Source organism: Oreochromis niloticus, linkage group LG20 (genome assembly GCF_001858045.2).
Source record: "Oreochromis niloticus isolate F11D_XX linkage group LG20, O_niloticus_UMD_NMBU, whole genome shotgun sequence".
In the NCBI taxonomy this organism is placed as follows: domain Eukaryota; kingdom Metazoa; phylum Chordata; class Actinopteri; order Cichliformes; family Cichlidae; genus Oreochromis; species Oreochromis niloticus.
The window spans coordinates 21,903,671-21,921,331 of NC_031984.2; positions in this window are offsets into that span (position 1 = coordinate 21,903,671).

A 17,661-nucleotide genomic window follows, 5' to 3' on the forward strand; every position below is an offset into this window, starting at 1 on the left:
ACATCAAGGACAATTAGCATTAGCTTGACTCTCCAGGCTCAGCCCTAAAGCAGGATGAAAAAAAAAGTGACCTGCTGACTAAGCGCATTCCACCTGCAGCCTGCAGTTCAAAGGACTCCCATGATGATCACCCTCTGCACCTCACCGCTCCACTGCTATCCAGCCACAACTTACCCTGAGGCAAAGCTCACCCTACTCCACACCACGGGTGATCCAATGCTTCATCAACACCATTACAGCCCATTCATAACACATAGAACTGCTCTGACCGCTACCTGCCAGCTCACTGCCTCAGGTGATGTTTGAATGGCTTCACTCCAGAATTAGCCACACCTCTCCCCCCTCTTGAGAGAAGCAGCATATGGCCAGGGTGGATGAATTCCCCTACTGTTTCAAAAGGCGCTCATAAGCCTTCAGGGTGATCGGAACGTCACGCTCCTCTTTACTAGATTAAGTCTAATAATCTCCCAGTAACGAGACTTAAAATCCAGAGCGGTAAAACACCGGGCCCTGGGGTTCACTAACACACAATGCATGCTGTTTTGCCTTTAACACTTTATTTTATGACTGCAAGTAAGAGTTGATGTTCCTCATCAACTTTCCCTTTATCCGCGAGCAAAGAGGAGGATTTAGTGACAGTTGGCAGAGACTGCACAAATGCAAGTGAGACGGTAACTAGAATCTCAGGGGCATCCTAAAAATGTCTGCAAGGATCTCAACAGTGGTAAGAGGTTAAAAGTCACTGATATTTATATATGTGTTACACTGAGGCAAAAGTCATTATCAACCACCATTTTGACCTCAGGACTTCAAGGCCATAACTGACACAGATGTTTCTGTATACTATGCCGGCCACTTGGTTATGGCGTTCCATGTATGCCCTGCCTGCTAGCATCTTGCACCCTGCTGTAATGTGTCTCAGGGTCATCTTTACTCAACCAGCACCTGGGGTCTTGCCTGGTGTGGTAGATCCCAGCCTCCATGGATGGTGTGCTCAGAGCTTGTTCCTGTGCTGCCATGATCAGTGCCTCTGCGCTGTCCTTCAGTCCAGCTTTGTCCAGCCACTGGTTTCTGGATGTCATTCCCAGGTACTTGTAGCTGTCCTCGATGTCTGCAATGGTGATTTCTGGTAGTCCAATCCCCTCAGCTCTGACTATCTCCTCTCTCTTTGTTACCATCCAACTACACCTTTCCAGTCCGAATGACATTCCAATGGCATTGCTGTAGCTCCTGATGGTGTAGATCAGTGAATCAATGTCTTGTTCACTTCTGGCATTCAGCTTGATGTCGTCCATGTAGAGTAGGTGGCCGACGATTGCTCCGTTCCATAGCCGGTATCTGTAGCCAGCCTTGTCAGTGATCTCGCTGAGGGGATTCAGGCCTATGCAGAGTGTATTACACTGTGTATCACAGTGTATTATATTTGCTGCATGTGTTTTTGTGAGACTTTTTGAGACTTTTACATAATCAGAGTGATTTCTTTCCCCGTAAATAAATTGTATAATATATTTTTAAGCAATAAATTGCAAAAAATGTAGGAAATATGGTACAAATTAAGGCTCACGTGCAAATGAATATTTAATTAAATTAAGTTTCAATAAACACTCAATTATCAAAAAATACAATTTTCTGGCAATTATTTCATGTGAAGGAATTGCAGGTTTTTTTGTTTAATTGTTTGTTTCTTTACTTCCACTGTGGCTTCATTTTTCAGACCTGGAGGTGACTCTTGATTACTTAACACTCATTTTCTTGAGTGATTTTAGTCTTTAGCACAAACTGCAAAGATGTCTCTACTGCATCGCAGATTAGCAAAAGTAATATGAGCTGTAGTTGAGAAAATGTGTGTGTGTGTGTGTGTGTGTGTTTTACATTGTTTCTCATTACAAGTTAGAGTTATTGTTCCCCATTTGTGTAGTGCGTTGTAAATTGATGCAACCTATAACCTGACAAACATTTTATACAGTTTTTCAAACCTTTTTGTCTTGTACCAAAGAGTGCTGCGTGGCCTGTTTTTTCTTTTGTGGAGACTTTTAATAAAAGCGCGAGTCAAAAAGGCACCAGTGTAAAAGTTACCAGTTTCCAAAAGGACTCCCACTGGCCCGCTGATTAAGCAGATGCCTTCACTGGGTTACGGGACCGAGCGTCAGTCCCATCTCTTGCCCTCCAGGGAGTTTATTCATTCACTGTAATTCATGCTCAACAAGGACACTGCCCGGGTTGCTGCACCCTCTGTCGCTTGTGCTCATTTAATTTCGGCTGAAGCAGTGTGGCGGCAGGAAGGATCCCCAGAGATGGAAGATATTGGATTGCTAAGGTTGGCCTCAAAAAGGAAATCCACCCTGATGACAAACCTCACCTTCTGTGATGTTTAATTGATTGCACATTAGCAGTTCAGACTTAACATGAACGAGCTTCTTCTGAAGATAGACATCAGCTGATCATCAAGAGTTCACTTAAGCTTCCAGAAGTGTTACAGTGTGTCTGCTTGTTACAGGTTGAGCAGTTTGACTGACTCCACCTCATCCTTTGTCTTAAATCGCTTAAACTAAAAGACTAAAGTCAATGTCAATAACTGAAAAACTAATATATAGTTTATTTACATGACTAGTATGTTCCAATTAATTTGTAAGTCACCCAGTCCGGGTTGGGAACCCCTGAAATATATATATATATTTTAGCTTTCGTGCATTTATTAAGAAAAGAGCACAACATTTTTAAATATTTATACTAAATAATATCTAATGAAGACTGAGATGGAAAAACTCATCTTTCTCTTGTCTATTGTGCCCTAACAGAGTGCTGGTCTGTGAAAAGCCCGATGCATAATAGCAAACAACTCTTAAACCCCACATGCATTTTATTGTTGCCAACTAATCCTGCTCTTTCTTGCACTGTGTGCTGGCCACAGTGTACCCAGTGTAATGCTAATTTTTTTTTAATTTAAAAAGTTTGTTTGTGTGTTTGGGGGTATTTAAAAAATATTAAAGATGTTGGCACAGTGGTTTAATACTAAAAGCCAATCAAAAAGAACCTGTGAATGAGGCTGAGAAGTCCTCATTAAACATGTACGTATATATTAACACACTCTAGCCCACTTGTCTTTGTCAGTTCCTGTTATAACACTCCAGATCTTGAATACATTACTATTTCAGTCTCCCCATCACATTAAAACAAGTGTGCTTTTATTACTTTAAAACACACGTGAAGACAATAGCATTCCAGCGTAGAGACAACCAAACCTTCCTCACCAAAAAAATGGACAAAAACAAGGTTTCCAGTCGGCTCGGTGGTGTCTCTTCCGACCTTATGCCAGACAGCCGACTGGAAATGCCAGGAATGCTAGACTGCTGCTCGATAGGAGACCATGTTCCACTTATTGGCTACTGGTGGGCAGAGCCACAGGGACAATGTCCGAGATGAATTCCCACACAATAGGAACAAGACATTTATGACTCTTCGGCCAGGGAAAAAATGAGAGGTTCACGCTCAGGCCGCTCAGGGCTCTTGTGCTCCCACTGACTCTCAGAGAGAGATGCTGCTCTCGGCTCACACCCCTCACATTTTTGGGCCGTGTCTGGAGGGCTAAAGAAAAGGTCTCCCCTGAATCCAACCACGCTGTCCCATTTGGGGTGATTTAAATGGGCTGTTATTGCATTTCTTCTCCATTGCCTCTCCGCTGGCAGACCTGTCTTATGATGCCTTTAATTATTAGTTTCACCAGTGCTCATTACACAGGAGCCAGCAAAATTCTGGCGTGGTATTTCCCTGGCATGTAAAAAATAACTACTGATAACCGGGGCAACCAAAATGAGAATATGAGTCTTACTTGCTCGTTGGCTTTTGAGCATCACTGATAAGTGACTATTAGGAAGAAATGACCAAGTTCAGAAATATGAAAACATTTTATGCTTTAATTATGCAATATTTTAATATGGAAAGTAAATCGTGTTAAAGTGAAGGCTGGATCAATAATGTTAACAAAGAATGAGCAGTTTCAGCATTTTTTTAACAAGCTGTGATGAGTTTTTATTACAAAGAGTATTATTAGCATATACTGCATATAATCGTGCTTGTGCAACTTTTCTCATTTCCCCAAAAGACATCATGTAATAAGAATAATTAAAATGATCTAACTATTAATTAAAATCAAACTAAATACAACAAAAGCAGGAAGTCAATGAGAACAATCTAAAAAAAATTGAAGACAAAATAGAAACAGAGTGCTGCTGGAGATTTCTGCCCACTTAAAACTCCTTTTTAGGCTTTAACTAGCAACTAATTAATTAAATTAACTTGGTGATTAAAATTGAATGATCACAATTTCAAAATACTCAGTCGGTGGTTAAATGCAACAGAAAGAAAGCATAGTAAAAAACAAAAACTAACCTAATATATTGTATATATTAAATGGCATCATATATACACCCAGGGTGACCAAATCCCAACAAACGAATTGTGGGGCAGACGCTGGGTTGTTGTTTTTTTCAGACAAACTATGAAATCTAACGTAATCTAGATCATCTAAATGTCTGAATTTTATTTCACTTTTTTAGTCTGGATGTATCCATAGATCAACATACTTCTTGTTTTTACCCAGATCTGACAGTTTTAACCATTCTGATCCACTTATGAAACACATATAATGTGTCAATAACCACCAAATATTCCCTCCTGCAGGAAATATAAAAATAACTAAAAAAAATACAAAAACTCTGTTTCTCTGACTATACAGCCACTTAATTTTCTCTGTGGTAGTTTTCATCACATTTAGCAAAATCTGCAAAGCTTGTGACTTCTTGGTGACTCTCCCAGTGAGTATCAGACAGGCTGACCTTCTTCTGACTATAACACAAAGCCTTCCCTTCATATAGACTGGGTAAAAGCCAGATGTGAGAAATGCAGGAAAAAAATGTGGGAGAGCGGGTCAAGGAATAAAAATGCTGTCCAGTCCCATATAAAGAAGGATATCTGGTCACTCTACACGCACCACTCTGACAGAAAAGAAGGAACTCTAGGCAACATGTTGCAAATACTAACATTATATAAATAAACCATTTATTGTTTCTCCAGATTATTTTTAAGCTCAGATATGTCTGTGAAGGATAGGATAAACTCAGATAGATGATGAGCCTCGATGTCTGACCTCAGAGGGATCCTTTGCAGGGGCTCATTTACCTCCAGCTCGCTTATGTTGCCTTACAGCCTTCAGGCCTGGAGTGCCACCTACTGGTGTCACATCATAAAAACATGAAAACTTATATCTGGAGTCAGCCGACCAGGTTATCCACACATACAATATGCATTATCTTGAAATGCTTTCAGTTGTTGCAGCAAACTTCTTTCATTATTTTTCTGGAAATGTGAGCAATTAGTTGCAAGAAATAATAAAAAGCATTTGCACGTTTATACCACCAATTAGGAGCATAGGTACCAAGCCCTTTTCATGCGTCCCCCACTGATAACCATTGTCACTTCAGCTTGTCCACTGCTATTTGAACCCCATATCCAGACCGTTCCCAATTAGGCCCACCTTCCACTTTGAGGTTTACTTACTCCAAGATGAGTGAGAAAACAGTCTTTTTAAAAGAGGGCCCCTATTCTCTTGTTCACATGGGGAAGTTTACCCACATCTGTCTCCTCACCTAACCCCTGGAAGAGAGGGGGTCAGTGCCAAGGCCAGAGGTCAGTGCTTGTCCCTTTGTGAGCTAGAACCAACATGAACCCCAATCGAATACTGCGGTCAGCAGGAAACAGTGCCCGGTTGGTTTTTAGGGCCACGGATGTGTGAACCGAACAGGAGTTGTGCTTTGAGGTGGCTTGCTGCACGGAAGCGTTTGAAAGGGACTCTTTGGGTTTCTTAATTAAGTAAAGAACAAATAGCTGTCCTGCTTTGTTGCTTCTTTTCTGCGTCATCAATGGCCCGGACACAAATAGAGAAATAAAGCTGCGGTTTGAGAATTTGCAGGTGTGCACGGATGCGTGTGAAGTTACTGGAGGGACTGCTGCCATTCAAAAAAAAAAGAAAAGTTTATGTGGCACTCAAGGGGGAGGTCTGTGTGAGAACAGATCTAGTTAGGAGCGTCACAACAGATGTGACAAAACAGGCGGTCGGGTCAGGCCGGGCTGGCTGCACTGGCACAGCAGTATTCAACCAAAGGTGGAGAAAAAACCAGCAGTCTCACTCCTTTCCCCTGGTACTCCCTCTTTCTCTTGCTTGCGCTCTTTCACTCTTATCAGCAAGCCACCGTCCATAATTGACCTGATTCCCAGATTTCTGTTCCTCTGACCACCCTTGCCGTAGCATAAAAGTGGGCAGCATAGGTGGCAGAAGACAGCCTGGCTGAAGGAAAAAGGAAAGTAAAAGAAAGTATTCTTCCAACATCTTGAAAGCAAAAAAAAAAAAAAAAGGAAAATCAGCATAATGACCGTGTTCTCCTGCCACACATTCACTCTCTCACACTGCATACACACTCTCTGTCCACGCAGGCCCTCCTCCTCCACACCCATCCACATCCAAATCTTGATTAACCTCCTCTCTCACTCCTCCTTTCCCACCCACTCACATTCACACATACACACGGACACAAAATGCCTCGGAGGGCCCCCTGACAGATGGGGTGAGGGGTTTCGGGGGGTTCCTCTGAACAAATGGCACCCTGGTTTAGTGTGGTGTTGTCAGGGTTTGAATTGATCCCCGGGACTACAGAGGCTTCTCTCTGCCAGCGTGTCACAATGGCAACAAGTGTGCAGAGCTGGGAGCAAGCTTGTACAGGCATGGGACCCATACCTCATGAATGATAGCTTAGCAAATGGCCCTCCTTTCACTGGCTTTCATTGTAGGGCCATCTCTCGTTTTCTTTCATACCCTACTCAAAAAAACCCCTTTGCCCAGCTTTGTTAGTTTTATTGGGTTTGATTGGTTTGGGATTCTGAAACGTGTTGGTTTTTGTGTGATTTTGTATGTGTGAACTATGGAGCAGGGCGGAGTGGTGTCTGTGTATATGGGTGTGTTGGTGGTGTTCAGCCGAGGAGGGTGGGTGGGGGGTGCATTTTTGTACATTTTTGCTTGTTAAATTGATGGGTGCCGTGGTCTCACGACAGGGGCCGTGGAATGATGTAAAGCTATCTGTCACTGGCCCAAACCATTCAGTGTGATTCAGTTTTATATGAATGGCACTTCCTGGGAGGTCGGTAGGATTTTTCTTTTTTTTTTTCACTCAGCGAGGTAAACACCATGTGTGCAATTTTCACAGCTTACCATAAATTCAGATACACAGTGATGAGACTTTCACACAGTTATAACAATACATCCTTTCTTGTCAGCTCGGCTCCCGCTTGAGAATCTTTGCATCGGTTCTTCTGCAAGTAGCATCCTGTTTGTTCAGAAAGAGCCCACAATGCATTGCATTTACTTTTGTCTCTTCATCTCTAAAGTCATATATTTGTCTGTTATGGTCTCCTATATCAGTATAATGAGCGCCTGTCTCATCAGCAGATAAAGCCCGACTGAAAATGTGACCCCTCAGCTGACCCTGGGTAGCGGTTTACAGGCTCAGGAACAATCGTCCCATTGGCAGATAACATCGGCATCATCCCTCCAGGCTCATTTCATCACTGTCACTTCTCCTCCGTCTGGTTAATGTTTCACTAGTCCTCCATTTCTAATTTTTTTTTTTTTTTTTTTTTTGCTACTCAGCTTGCAGGAGAGGGGGAGATGGACCTGCAGCACAGGATGCTTGGTAATTCACAAAAGGAAAACAAAGGTTGATCGATTGATTGGTAAACAAACAGGCCCCGGGAGCCCGGGCCTGCTTATCTTCCACATGTGGCATCTCCATCCGTCATACCTTATTATCAGAGCTGGGTCGAGAGGTTTGATGGGGATGATTACCACTACTTAAATGCCTGCTTTCAAACCTTAAAACATTGCAAACATAAGGACAAAGTTTTAAACCTCCACAAACATAGAATGGAAAATAATTTCTTAGTAGAAAGTTTTTTTTCCTGCTTCTTTGTGTGCACTTGAAAGAATATTTATGCCCAAAATGCAGACTTAAGTCACTGGATTACATGTAAATTTCCAATCTAATTTGTTACATAAGTAAAATAATAAATGTAAAGGAATCTGATCAAATAAAAATTACTCGATTGGCAAACATGCTGTTTACATAAGGCATATTATCCTTAATGATTTTTGTTAAATAAATAAAGTTTTTATTTTAAATATTTAATCTGCAGTTTAATCAAACTTATTGCTTCATGCTAATGAGGGTCATTAATATTGTCATAATGAGGCTGCAATGAGGACCCACATATGTAGATGCAAGAAAAAACAAAAAATAACCACACAAAAATAAAAGTTCACAAAAAAGTGCCATGACAGAAATGCAAAGAGTATCACAAGAGACAGGAGTTAAATCCAGAATGAGGCATGACACCTAATGAGGAGATAAGTAATAAATAATATTAATAGTAATAACAATTTTGGGGGGACTTTAATCAGCACTCTGCATATTACAAAGCATAAAGCTGCACATGAGAACTCTTTAATATTTTTTTTTTTTTTTTTTTTATTGATTTTTATTGATATTTATTGCATATATTTATTGAGCTTTTAAATCAGTTTGTCTTCCAGAAGGTTGAACAGCTTTTCAGTGCACAGTAGACAGATGCTGCAAGATAAAAAGTCAGGACTAGCAAGAAATGTAATGGATTACTATGTGTTTGCGGGGAAAGGTGTGGGTAAATGTGTTTTTGCGATTATTGTGAATAAGAGTGCTGATTTTATTCCAAGAGGAATCATGGTGTGGCACTCACTCACCTGTTTTGCCTTGTGTCCTTTCCAGGGTGTTCAGGTAAGCGTGTCCCTGGGGGTCTGAACCCAGTTTAAAGCTTCTGGGAGAGACACATAATACGCAAAGTTATTCTGAGAAGCATGGAAACACCCCGGGCCAAATGTATTAAACCACATGTGGTTCATCAGCAGCAGAAGTAGCTGTGCTCGAGCTGTATAGAGGTTTCAAAATAATCTGAAACCCATCTTCACTGTGACTCCTACTGGACAGTAGGAGTCACAGTGTGTGTCAGCAAATTTTATTTTTCCCTTTTGTGTTTCATTGGCTTAATAATTCAGTCCAGTGCACAAGAAACACGTTTATTTAAAAAAAAATCAAAGAAAACTGTTTATTGTGGTAGCTATACTATAACTGGTAGGCTATACTCATCCCTGCTGATAACCTACTGGATCATGTCCACTTCAAACAAATACATCAGTGAGGGACCTTTTGATCTCTACAGGTCCATCATCAATTTGGATATTTGGGGTTTCACAAAACATTTACCAAGAACTGTCTGTTGATTTGTTTGCAGTGGTTTCTGCTGCAGGTCCTGCTGCTGATGACTCTTAAGCTTTCTGTGAGTTTGGATTGTCATTAGTTTTGTTCTACACTCGTTCAATCAAAGGTAGAAGCAGCGGTGAGTCACCTGTCAAAAATGAGGTGAATCACACAAAGACAGTTAGCCATGGTCATGTGACATGTAAGCTTGGAAGTGTCAGTACTGACAATCCCTACTAATTCCCTACTGATCCTCACTATTAACATGAAATGTTTGATAAATTTAAAGAAAAAAAGGTGGTCTATACCAAATCCTGCAGTGACAGTAGCTGAAAGCTGCACAATGGTCATTTGTCACAGGCTTGATTATTAACCCTTAACAAGGGATCAGAGTACGAAACACAGGAGGACCATTTACACGGACGGAGGAATCAGACAGACAAGGAAACACCGAAGGAACAAAACTACCACTGATAAATATCAAGACTGGAACCCAAACTGATAACCTTAAGGTAAAAGCAAAACCTCTTAATAATGATGATGTCAAACTAAATCTCATATTCTACTAGAATAATAAAGGGATCCAAAGTTCACCAAATGCAAAAATTAAACCTCACTATGACAAAGAACACCAAACATGAGCCAAGACTCAAATATATTATTTTATAATCCAAAAAAGAAAAAGATCCTCCAGGACCACATCCAAGGACCATGATAGTCACTGATGAGCAGCTCATATGGAACATGTGTATTTCATCAAAACAAAATGTGGATCAAAATTAAATCTCCGTGGTTATTTTTTATTTTATTTATTTGTAAATCAATCACCGCAGAAACACTCTTTTTTTTTTATAGGTGTAACACGAGTAACCTAAACTTCACATGTGACTGAGAATGTGTCATAGTGTCTTGGCCCCAGTAACTATATATAACTTAGATGATAAGAGGTGTTTATAATGTGGAATTACAAGCAGCTCCAGGCTAAAGCTCTGCTGAACTTGACTAAGAATTGTGTAACATTTTCACATTGTTATAATGTTCCATATTTATATGAATGATCAAAGTTAGTGAAAATAGCACACGTCAAATGCATGGTGGGTAAACAGACACTTATTGCACATTCTCTTGTAACACTGGAGCCAAGCTCTGGCTTCATCAAATACAGATGCCTGGATGATCAACTTGACAATGTGCGTGTGCAAAAGCACGTCTGAAAGCTGTAAAGGAACCTCTGTGATTGAACAGCTCTGACACTGTTAGGTGTTGGTTGTGCAAAAATGACTAATAACGTCTACGCTGGCAGCTAAAAGAAAAAGTTAAGCTTGAGATACAGTCCCGGGAACTATGAGAGACATGTAATGGTTGCCTTTCATGTGTTTAACAAGCAGGCCCCACCCCAGGCTATGGTCTGGGTCAGAGAGTAAAGATAGTCATCTCTTACATACCCAGGTGTCAGGATGCTGTAGCCCTCCCTTTGCTCCTTTTGTGCTCTCCTCTCTGCATAGCAATGAGAAGTGCATTGCAATATGGTTGAATTGTCGATGTGGGCGAGCGAGGATTGTTGAGGAGGTGAGGTCTGCATATTAAGAAAACACGGAGCGAGAACAGGCATCTGAAAAGACCTTTGAAAGAGAATCAATTAATTTTCATTTACCTCCATTAGCACTGGGCTGGGATTTGCATCTGTGAACCCATTGCCAAACTGGCAGTGGTCTTTTTAGCTGAGGGAGAGGGCCACATTAAGCTAATGATGGGGGGCAGAGGCAGAGACAAAGGGCTGTATGCGTGGGAGGGCAGGCCTGGCCGTCCTCTTCTCTCATTAGCACCTCAGTGCCCTGCACTGCTGTCACACGGTGAGCCCTCACAGGCAGATCATTAACCGCTAGCTTGGATGTGAATCTTACATAGACTGAGATTTTTTTTTTAAAAAGGGGAAAAACAGAGTGTTCTCATCTACTGAGCACCAGAGGTTTTATGGTTTGTGTTACTTTTACTGTTATCTGCCCTTCACAAGCTGCTTAATCTGCTGCACATTAAAACATAAAAGCTGCTATGTTGGGTTAGATTCATCCCTAAAGATAACAAAGTTGAAATATGTCATTTCTTTTATATAAAACACCTATGATGCACCAATAACTGGTAGATCTAAATAAAGGAAGAGGATCCAAAACAAGGTACTTGATTAAGTAAGTCAAAAGGCTCATTTAAAATACTTTCCTTATAAAAATCTCTTTCTGCAAGCCTGTGTGCTGTATTGAACATATTATGCATGCAAACCAGTGATGCAACAATAAAATTTGGATCTAGATAATCACAGGCACTGTTTCAAGACTGCTGTAGTTACTTCATTGCTTTCTATGTGCAAAAAACAATAAGCTTGTGCCATCTAGTTAAAAGGGACATCTGGATCAGATATATGGTTTGCAGTGAAAGCGAAGCATCATTAATTAATAATGTGGAAATCTAGGGAGTAGTAGTTGGCGACAATTGAAGAAAGTGAGTGATTAAAATGTCAGCTTTTTTGCAAAACTGCATCATGCAAATGAGGAAATCACAAATCCGCATATACACTTAAAAATTTTCTTCACACTCAAAGATGAAGCAATAATTTTGAGTAAAAGGCAACTGAAATATATCAAATCAAGGTTTAATTCAATAAAAGTATGTAATGAAAATTACATTTACAATTTTATATAATATTTTATGTATTTAAATTGTTTAAAGTCAGCATGCTTGGCAGAATTTCAATTTCAAACTAAAAAAAGCAATTTCACAATTGAAAAACAAAAAGTTTCTCTTTTCATAAAAAAACCAAGAGGCAATTCCAGCATTTTAATAATTCCATGACTGCCGTGGAAATAAAAAGTATCTTAACTGAGCATGCTGATATCCTTCAGAAATACCTTATAGCATGCAGACATGCACCACAAACATGAAGTTTACAAAAAGCTTTTTGAAAGTAAGTGATCGGAGCAGCAGTAGGTGACAGTAAAGCGATGCGGTAAGGGTGGATGCCTGCGGAGGAGGGTCGTCTTTGCAACACCGCTGCGCAGGGCCTTGCCTCCACGTGCTGGGAGGAACCCAGACAGTATGAAATTGAGCGGAAAGCATGAGCAGAGAAGAGGATGAAAGGCGAAATGGGAGAAGGGAGCAGACAGGGTCACAGATGTGACATTACATTAACAATAGGAATGGCAGGGGTGAAAGTGTGCAGACAAGCAAAGCTGTCTCGCAGCTGCTTGCTTTACCTGTCTATTAAAAGGGAACGTATTTCTTCCCTTCTTTGCAGGGAGAAACATATTTATTAGCCCTAAAGGGTCGGTGAGTGGGTGGGGGAGGCTTTTACAGCTGTTTGATTGTTAGACAGGAGCCAATAAACTTTTCATTTTGCATGCATATCAAGTATTCTATTGGGGCAGAATGCATATGAGTATTAGTCATTAACAGATTTGTGAGCAAATTAATGTTAAGGAAAAAAACACTCGACATTTGGATGGACCTCTACCCAGAGAGTTTTAAGATATTTATGAGCACACGGTGATACATTAAAAGCCCAGACAGATATTGAAGTGACCTGGAGCCCTTTCCTGTACTCAGGCAGCCCCGTTCTGAAACAAAGCAGACATGACCAGAGGAGAGGGGGAGAAATCAGATGGCTTAATTGTTCCTTGACAATTAGGCCATCACTCAAGAGAACACTGAGAAACCCAGCAAAAGTAGCAAAAAGGAGGAGGGGACTGAAGAAAGGGATGAAAGAAGAGGGCTCTAAAACACCCACTGAGTGAGAGGGAGTGAGAGGGAAAGAGGGAGAGGGCCCGGCTATTGAGGACCCGACAGGGCAAAAAGGAGCAAAAAGCAATTTACAATACTGTACAATGCTGTTCTGCACCATTAAGTGGCATGGAGGGCAGGGCTAGGACAATGGGCTTCTGTCCCCGAGGAGAAGGCCAGCCGCTCCAGAGGAGTCCTCCTTTTCAACCCATATGTCTGTGGGTGCCTCACAGGATGCTCCTCCTGCCACGGCCGCATGCTCAGCATCTGGACACATAAGGTCCACCGTCTCTCTGCAGTGACCAGTGCAGCGCTGGGGAGGGCAGCAGGGTTTCCCCGGTAACATAGTAGTGATACACAAGGATTCAGGGCAGCACTCGAGAGATTAAGGAAAGGAAGTACTTCTAGTCCGATTGTATTGGATTTAGAGCCAGAAAAATCACACCGCAAACACCAAACACGAATGAATCCCATGGCAATAACAAGCTCGGCTTATTAGAAAAGAACGTCGGCTACACGGTGACAAAACACGTGTAATAAAGTTTTCTAAAGCGCTGCAGATGGAAGGCGAGTGTGGATAACAAAGTTCCTAACTGCAAAACCCTCGGACATCATCTCTGATTTCTTTGTTTTTTCAGGGTACTCCTTCACACGTGTTTGTAACACATTTATTTGCATCAGTGTCACAGTTGGACAGTTTATAAAAGGACCACTCGCACCAAAGCTTTTGTCCAAAAAAAAGTGTTTTTTTCAAGGAAAAATCCAATTGCTTCTAAACAAAAGCAGATGCATGTCTAAACCATTTACATTACTTTAGCTAGTGTATTTTCCTTCATGCCCAAAGCAACTGTGACTCCTGTCTCCTTTGGATTGGTGACAAAGAGCTGTCAGAATGATAGATTATGAAGCTGCTGCCTTAAATTCAAACAAGGAGCCTGCCTTAACTCCTGTCCACCCTTAAACAGACCCACAAAACCCCCTCCAAAGGAGAAAAATATAAGCAGAACGACCACAAGAGAAAAGAAGTTGGGGGCGAGCCTGGAGAAGAAGAATCTTAACAAGTGTTTACCCTCTTTCTGTTGCCAAGCTGTGGAGCAATAACCTACCGTAGCGAAAGGCAGTGCCTGATCCAGGAAGAAAGGCTTCAGTCTGCGGGGTCAGGGGTCACTAACTCCACCATTGTGTCTGACAGGGTAAGCACACTCCAGCTTTTCTCCAGCTTTGAAAGACCCATGATGGGGGTGGAAAGATAGGCCTGAAAACACTGGGTCAGGACCGGGGACTTTATGGTAGATGAGGAAGAAAGATTTGGACCCCAAAGGTTAAATGAAGAGCGAAAGGGCCCTTCTGTCCAATTACCGAGGGACAAATGCCCTTCGCGACCCATCGGGGTCAAAGTTCAGCCGAGCCATTGGCAGAGGCACACTCTGGTGTTTTGTGGACCAGATGAGATGAACCTCCACTGTGTTTATCTAAGTGACACCCTGACCAATGGTAAAAGCATAAATAATCAGGGTGGTGAGGGGTGATGTGCGCTGCCACTTAGCAGAATTAATTTATAGTCCAGTACTTTGTGGCAACACTTGGCCACACTGTGGAGCAATTCACGTAAAGGCTCTCGCCACTCTTTCACAGACAACATGAGTAAAAATATTCAAGAGGAAATTTTAAGCGGGGAATGCCAAGAATGAGGATATTCGGCCGATAAGTAACAGAGTGCGATAATATATGCTGAGATTTAACCGCGGAAAACAGAAAAAAGGGGCACATTAATGAAAAAGCCATCCCTCCCCTCCCCTTCTTCGAGCACTCAGTCAAGCCAGTCAATAGTTCTCCTAATCATGTGCCCATCTCAGTCTCAGGCGGCACTTGTGGTGTTAATACCTGCTGATACAAAGGCCCAGTGGAGCAGCACGGTGAGAGCGCCCCATATCCGGAGATGACTGGATTAGAGTGTTTGAGAACCCGTGGGCCGCCGTGGATTAAGTCTGTGAATTTAATCATTTACACTTGTTAGGTTAACAAGCACGGTACAGTCATAAAATGTATTCAAGTAACTTTCTGTAATTTCTTTTTTATACTTCCTTAAACCTGAAAACAGTGCGTTTCGTGAGAGTGATGGAAAGATTAGCTACTTTGAACAAATTTTGCTATTCTTTAGATAAATACAGATTAAGTACAGTGACTTATGCGCTGATGGAGAATGAAAAGCAATAATTGAGCTCTGTGACTGAACCCTTTATTGATTAGATTAAATACAGGACATTCATTAGAAAGCAGAATTGAATGTGGTCATACAAATGCCCGGATGCCCTGGCAGTGCTGAGTTTACTGCTGCTGTTGCAAAATCTCTAGAAAATCCAGAATGAACCTGAGAACAATCCATCAAAGGCCTGAGATGCGGCCGCCTGGAACACACTGAGAACTATGAAAGCTTTAAATCTCTTCCTCTGCAGAATCCATTTAGCATGGCTTTGCCACACTCGCAGGGGGGTGCTTCGGCTGGATACCAGGCGTGGTACTGCTAGGATAAATTATGCATCCAGTGTTTGTGTGTGTAATTCCTCGCTTGTGTTTTCTGCGTGTGTGACTGTGGGTTTGTGTCGTGGATGTGGAGGATTTTCCCCCCTCCGAGGCTTCGCTCTGCAGGTCCTCTCCATCCCTCATGAGCCAGCATAAGCCTGTTGGACACACATCGGAGCAGTGAAGGGGAGTTACTGGGAGTGAGCCTGGCTCCCAGGGTCTTACAGGCCCTTAGAAGGAGTGGGATGACCTATAATCAGGGATCAAGAGTCCGAGCTGCAGCTGGAAGCCCACAGGAGCCCTGACTATGGCCGAGGCCCCCAGGTCATACTACCAGCTGGGCTGTCCACCTTGAGCCACTTCACTGAGGCAGACTTAGGCCGGATGAAGTCCTCAGTGCAGGCATGAGGTGTACTTTTATTACAGAGTCTTAACATTCATCTGCAAAGTCTTCATCCGGATAGTCTGAACAACATCAGCAGCATGTTGTACCAGCAGTCTCACTCGGTTCCACCTAAATCTCTCTTTTTTTTTCCTTCTTTTGTGCCTTTTTGACCGCTCACATCTGAAAATTGAGGATCAAAAGCAATAAGTCAAGTGTTCTGGCAGTGACTGGTGGAAACCTTTTGGGTGAACTTGCTTTCATTGTTATCGCTACTGAAGGCAGTGCCAAGACATTTGGAATGATGAGATGTCAAACTGAATGATGTTAAGTGCTGAAAGCTTCTCTGCTTGGGGTCAGTGCATTGGCCAACACTGAATTCTCAAGGACTCGATGCACTGAAAGAGGTACTCCGTTTTTTTAACACTGGACGTTTTTACCATATTTATATTTAATATTAATATTAGACTCATGCAACAAAGAATGATCCAAATCAAATGTGCAGATGACAGTTTTAAACTTTTTTTTAATCACATAACTCTGAAAAAAAAGATCATGCATTTTCCATGTTACTCCTCCTAAATGCCCAGTTTTCTCTGCAAAGCTTCTTACAAGATTTCACAAGATGTTAAACTTTTGTTCACAGCTAAAAAAAAAAGGAAAAGGACGAAAAACGAATCACCCTTTTAACTGATCTTTAAGTGGAAAATTAATGAATTAACAATTAAGCCTCCTTAAACATAAACTCCTCACATACAACAGGAGAATACCAGGAATACTCTGCTGGGTCACATAGGCTCACATAGCCAAAAACGAGCACAGATCTGCCCCAACCTACAGTGGTTCTGAGCTACAGTGCAGTGAAAAAGTTTTGGCCATATATAGAAGTTGCTTTTAATCATATTTTTTTAAATGCAATCATAAGCTAATTTTAAATTTGATGACAGCAACAAGTCTCACAAAATTGGGACATGGCCATGTTTAACACTGTGTAGCATCCTCACTTCCTTTAACAACAGTCTGCAAAACATCTGGGAACTGAGGAGACCAGCTGCTGGAGGAAAGTTGTCCCATTCTTTTCTGATATTGGATTGTAGCTGCTCAACACTGCTGGGTTTTCTTTGTTGCATTTTACATTTCATGATGTGCCAAATTCTTTTGGTTAGTGAAAAGTCTGGACTGCAGGCACTGGGACGCTTCTATGACAAAGTCATGCTGTTGTAATAGATGCTGTATGCAGTTTAGCATTGTCTTGTTGAAATATGCAAGGCCTTCCCTCCAAAATGCATCATCTGGATGGGAGCATGTGTTCCTCTAAAACATGTGTACACCTGTCAGCATTGATTGGTGTCCTTCTAGATGTGCAAGCTGCCAGTTCCACAGGGTCTAATCCATAGTCCCCCATACCATCAGAGATGCAGACTTTGGGACTGAGTGATGCTAACAAGCCAGATGCACCCTCTCCGCTTTAGTTTAGAGGAGGAGGAATGCATGCGTCCAAAAATGAATTTTAAATTTCAGTTGGTCTGAACACAGAACAGTTTTCCACTTTTCCTCAGTCTATTTTAAATGAACCTTGACCGAGAGAAGACGTACAGCCTGATATCCCTGTGTTGGTGTTGTGCATATATCGTCATAATAGTGTTG